Below are 6,000 nucleotides of genomic sequence, written 5' to 3'. Positions count from 1 at the left end.
GAGCGGGCGAAGAGAGCGAGCTTGAAAATTTTGACATTTTACAGTCCCAAAACTGCCATTTGGAGCCATATTTTTTCGCTTTGGAAATAAAGGAGGGGTGGGGGCGCAACGGGCGCAACTGCCGGTAATTACTGGCAGCAACATCAGGAGAATTGCATAACAATTAAATGCGAGCGAGCGAGCGAGCAAGCTTGAAAATTTTGACATTTTAAAGTCCAAAAACTGCCGATTGTATAGCCATATTTTTTTGCTTTGGAAATTAAGGGGGGGCGCACCGGGCGCAACTGCTGGCAATTACTGGCAGCAACATCAGGTGAATGGCATAACAATTAAATGCGAGCGGGCGAAGAGAGCGAGCTTGAAAATTTTGACATTTTACAGTCCCAAAACTGCCATTTGGAGCCATATTTTTTCGCTTTGGAAATAAAGGAGGGGTGGGGGCGCAACGGGCGCAACTGCCGGTAATTACTGGCAGCAACATCAGGAGAATTGCATAACAATTAAATGCGAGCGAGCGAGCGAGCGAGCGAGCGAGCTTGAAAATTTTGACATTTTAAAGTCCAAAAACTGCCGATTGTATAGCCATATTTTTTTTGCTTTGGAAATTAAGAGGGGGCGCAACGGGCGCAACTGCTGGCAATTACTGGCAGCAACATCAGGTGAATGGCATAACAATTAAATGCGAGCGGGCGAAGAGAGCGAGCTTGAAAACTTTGACATTTTACAGTCCAAAAACTGCCATTTGGAGCCATATTTTTTCGCTTTGGAAATAAAGGAGAGGTGGGGGCGCAACGGGCGCAACTGCCGGTAATTACTGGCAGCAACATCAGGAGAATTGCATCACAATTAAATGCGAGCGAGCGAGCGAGCTTGAAAATTTTGACATTTTAAAGTCCAAAAACTGCCGTTTGTAGCCATATTTTTTTTGCTTTGGAAATTAAGGGGGCGCACCGGGCGCAACTGCTGGTAATTACTGGCAGCAACATCAGGAGAATGGCATAATAATTAAATGCGAGCGAGCAAAGAGAGCGAGCTTGGAAATTTTGACATTTTACAGTCCAAAAACTGCCATTTGGAGCCATATTTTTTCGCTTTGGAAATAAAGGAGGGGTGGGGGGCGTAACGGGCGCAACTGCGGGTAATTACTGGCAGCAACATCAGGAGAACTGCATAACAATTAAATGCGAGCTTGAAAATTTTGACATTTTACAGTCCAAAAACTGCCGTTTGTATAGCCATATTTTTTTGCTTTGGAAATTAAGGGGGGCGCACCGGGCGCAACTGCTGGCAATTACTGGCAGCAACATCAGGTGAATGGCATAACAATTAAATGCCAGCGGGCGAAGAGAGCGAGCTTGAAAATTTTGACATTTTACAGTCCCAAAACTGCCATTTGGAGCCATATTTTTTCGCTTTGGAAATAAAGGAGGGGTGGGGGCGCAACGGGCGCAACTGCCGGTAATTACTGGCAGCAACATCAGGAGAATTGCATAACAATTAAATGCGAGCGAGCGAGCGAGCAAGCTTGAAAATTTTGACATTTTAAAGTCCAAAAACTGCCGATTGTATAGCCATATTTTTTTGCTTTGGAAATTAAGGGGGGGCGCACCGGGCGCAACTGCTGGCAATTACTGGCAGCAACATCAGGTGAATGGCATAACAATTAAATGCGAGCGGGCGAAGAGAGCGAGCTTGAAAACTTTGACATTTTACAGTCCCCAAACTGCCATTTGGAGCCATATTTTTTCGCTTTGGAAATAAAGGAGAGGTGGGGGCGCAACGGGCGCAACTGCCGGTAATTACTGGCAGCAACATCAGGAGAATTGCATAACAATTAAATGCGAGCGAGCTTGAAAATTTTGACATTTTAAAGTCCAAAAACTGCCGTTTGTAGCCATATTTTTTTTGCTTTGGAAATTAAGGGGGGCGCACCGGGCGCAACTGCTGGTAATTACTGGCAGCAACATCAGGAGAATGGCATAATAATTAAATGCGAGCGAGCAAAGAGAGCGAGCTTGGAAATTTTGACATTTTACAGTCCAAAACTGCCATTTGGAGCCATATTTTTTCGCTTTGGAAATAAAGGAGGGGTGGGGGGCGTAACGGGCGCAACTGCGGGTAATTACTGGCAGCAACATCAGGAGAACTGCATAACAATTAAATGCGAGCTTGAAAATTTTGACATTTTACAGTCCAAAAACTGCCGTTTGTATAGCCATATTTTTTTGCTTTGGAAATTAAGGGGGGCGCACCGGGCGCAACTGCTGGCAATTACTGGCAGCAACATCAGGAGAATGGCATAATAATTAAATGCGAGCGAGCAAAGAGAGCGAGCTTGGAAATTTTGACATTTTACAGTCCAAAAACTGCCATTTGGAGCCATGTTTTTTCGCTTTGGAAATAAAGGAGGGGTGGGGGGCGTAACGGGCGCAACTGCGGGTAATTACTGACAGCAACATCAGGAGAACTGCATAACAATTAAATGCGAGATTGAAAATTTTGACATTTTACAGTCCAAAAACTGCCGTTTGTATAGCCATATTTTTTTGCTTTGGAAATTAAGGGGGGGGGGGGGCGCACCGGGCGCAACTGCTGGCAATTACTGGCAGCAACATCAGGTGAATGGCATAACAATTAAATGCGAGCGGGCGAAGAGAGCGAGCTTGAAAATTTTGACATTTTACAGTCCCAAAACTGCCATTTGGAGCCATATTTTTTCGCTTTGGAAATAAAGGAGGGGTGGGGGCGCAACGGGCGCAACTGCGGGTAATTACTGGCAGCAACATCAGGAGAATTGCATAACAATTAAATGCGAGCGAGCGAGCGAGCGAGCTTGAAAATTTTGACATTTTACAGTCCAAAAACTGCCGTTTGTATAGCCATATTTTTTTGCTTTGGAAATTAAGGGGGGGCGCAACGGGCGCAACTGCTGGCAATTACTGGCAGCAACATCAGGTGAATGGCATAACAATTAAATGCGAGCGGGCGAAGAGAGCGAGCTTGAAAATTTTGACATTTTACAGTCCCAAAACTGCCATTTGGAGCCATATTTTTTCGCTTTGGAAATAAAGGAGGGGTGGGGGCGCAACGGGCGCAACTGCCGGTAATTACTGGCAGCAACATCAGGAGAATTGCATAACAATTAAATGCGAGCGAGCGAGCGAGCAAGCTTGAAAATTTTGACATTTTAAAGTCCAAAAACTGCCGATTGTATAGCCATATTTTTTTGCTTTGGAAATTAAGGGGGGGCGCACCGGGCGCAACTGCTGGCAATTACTGGCAGCAACATCAGGTGAATGGCATAACAATTAAATGCGAGCGGGCGAAGAGAGCGAGCTTGAAAATTTTGACATTTTACAGTCCCAAAACTGCCATTTGGAGCCATATTTTTTCGCTTTGGAAATAAAGGAGGGGTGGGGGCGCAACGGGCGCAACTGCCGGTAATTACTGGCAGCAACATCAAGAGAATTGCATAACAATTAAATGCGAGCGAGCGAGCGAGCAAGCTTGAAAATTTTGACATTTTAAAGTCCAAAAACTGCCGATTGTATAGCCATATTTTTTTGCTTTGGAAATTAAGGGGGGGCGCACCGGGCGCAACTGCTGGCAATTACTGGCAGCAACATCAGGTGAATGGCATAACAATTAAATGCGAGCGGGCGAAGAGAGCGAGCTTGAAAACTTTGACATTTTACAGTCCCCAAACTGCCATTTGGAGCCATATTTTTTCGCTTTGGAGCCATATTTTTTCGCTTTGGAAATAAAGGAGAGGTGGGGGCGCAACGGGCGCAACTGCCGGTAATTACTGGCAGCAACATCAGGAGAATTGCATAACAATTAAATGCGAGCGAGCGAGAGAGCGAGCTTGAAAATTTTGACATTTTAAAGTCCAAAAAATGCCGTTTGTAGCCATATTTTTTTGCTTTGGAAATTAAGGGGGGCGCACCGGGCGCAACTGCTGGCAATTACTGGCAGCAACATCAGGTGAATGGCATAACAATTAAATGCGAGCGAGCGAAGAGAGCGAGCTTGAAAATATTGACATTTTACAGTCCTAAAACTGCCATTTGTAGCCATATTTTTTCGCTTTGGAAATAAAGGAGGGGGGGGGGGCGCACCGGCCTAACTGCTTGTAATTACTGGTAGTAACATCAGGAGAATTGCGTAACAATTAAATGCGAGCGAGCGAGCGAGCTTGAAAATTTTGACATTTACAGTAAAAAACAAACTGCCGTTTGTAGCTATATTTCTTCGCTTTAGAATTTAAGGGGGCGCATCGGGCGCAACTGCTGGCAAATAATGGCAGCATTATCAGGAGAGCATAATGATTACATTCGAGCGAGCGGAACGAGCGAGCTTGAAAATTTTACATTTCACAGTCCAAAAACTGCCGTTCTTAGCCATATTTTTTCGTCTTGGAAATTAAGGGGGAGGGGCACCGGGCGGAACTGCTGGCAATTAATGGCAGCAACATCAGGTGAATTACATAACGATTAAATGCGAGGGAGCGGAGAGAGCGAGCTTGAAAATTTTACATTTTACAGTCCAAAAATTATTTAATTATGGTTTAAAGAAATCATAGAAAAAATATCTTATTTCTTGATCACCCTTTCATTCAAAAAGCAGTTTACTAACACTTGAACTACTATTTCGGTAGGTTTTGTTTGTTTTTTTAACCAGCGGATTGGGAGGGGGCGCACCCCCCCCCCCCTCCGTAGTTACGCCACTGCTTTTGGGTGAAATAATTGGACAGATTTCTTAAATTCTAACAAAAAAGCAAGAAAATCTTTTCATCGCGGGAATTATGATTATGTGGGGTGGGGCAAATGGTGCGCTTGCCTTCCAATATTTTTATGGGGGCAACATTTTTGTTTTCTTTCAAAAGCAAGAAAATCTTCTCATTACGGGAATTATTAATTATGGGGGGGGGGGGCAAAATTCAAATATGCTTGCCCCTCCAATATTTTTATGGGGGTAACATTTTGTTTTTCTGTCAAAAAAAAAAGAAAATCTTCTCGTCTCTGGAATTATGGAGAGGGGGGGGGGTGGGCAAAATGATATGCTTGCCCCTCCCTTTTTTTTTTCATTTTTTTTTTTTTTTATGAGGCTAAGGCTCGCTCTTGGGCTGGCAATATGGATTGGTCAGAAGTAACGTACATAGTCCCTACATACTTGTAAGTAGCACACGTACATGCAAACGTGACTATAAAGTGCTCCGTATCGCACGGATGTACGATACGGTCGATAGATAGTAAACACTGTAGAATACTAATAGATATGTATAAAATCAGTGCTGCCAGAACCAGGGGTGCGAATTGTTTTTGCCGACGATTTGTGTGTGTGTGTGTGTGTGTGTGTGTGTGTGTGTGTGTGTGTGTGTGTGTGTCCCTGGTGTCAAATATCTAAAAAAAAATAGAAAAGAATAATTATTTTGCGTCCGGCGTTGAGGTCGCTCGCAGACTGATTTTTTTTTTTTTTTTTTTTTTTTTTTTTTTTTTTTTTTTTTAAGGATCTGAAGGGGGGTGCGTTCGCACCCAACGCACCCCCCCTGGTGACGCCCATGCCCACCCATTTTCCGCTAACTTCTCTTGCGCGAAGGGTGTGGTACCAGAGCGTGATGTTATAATCCGTCATACTATGCTCTTCGCTTTCGCAGAATCCCCGCCAGCCGACCCGGGAGGCCTTCCCATGAGCGACTGCTTCCAGGAGGATGGACGCCTCTAATGATACGGTGAATGACTTCTTATCAATTGTTCTCAATTCAGAGAATAGTATACTCGCACGACCCCCCCCCCCCCCCCACACACACACACACATTAAGAAAAAAAGCAACAACAACAACAGCAGCAACAGCAACAAATCAAACGAGGAAAGATGTGACAGAACCAATAACGGCTTCTATAATATAAAACTGCGTAGGAGCCATAGATTTCAAGCCTGCATCAGAAAACATTTTTAGAGTATTTCCTTTTTCCTGGGGGAGGGGGTGTTTTAAATTTC

This window comes from Diadema antillarum, unplaced genomic scaffold (genome assembly GCF_040938485.1).
Source record: "Diadema antillarum isolate AM-2024a unplaced genomic scaffold, OU_Dant_1.0 seq00001253_RagTag, whole genome shotgun sequence".
NCBI lineage: Eukaryota > Metazoa > Echinodermata > Echinoidea > Diadematoida > Diadematidae > Diadema > Diadema antillarum.
Note: the sequence above shows the minus strand (reverse complement) of the source record.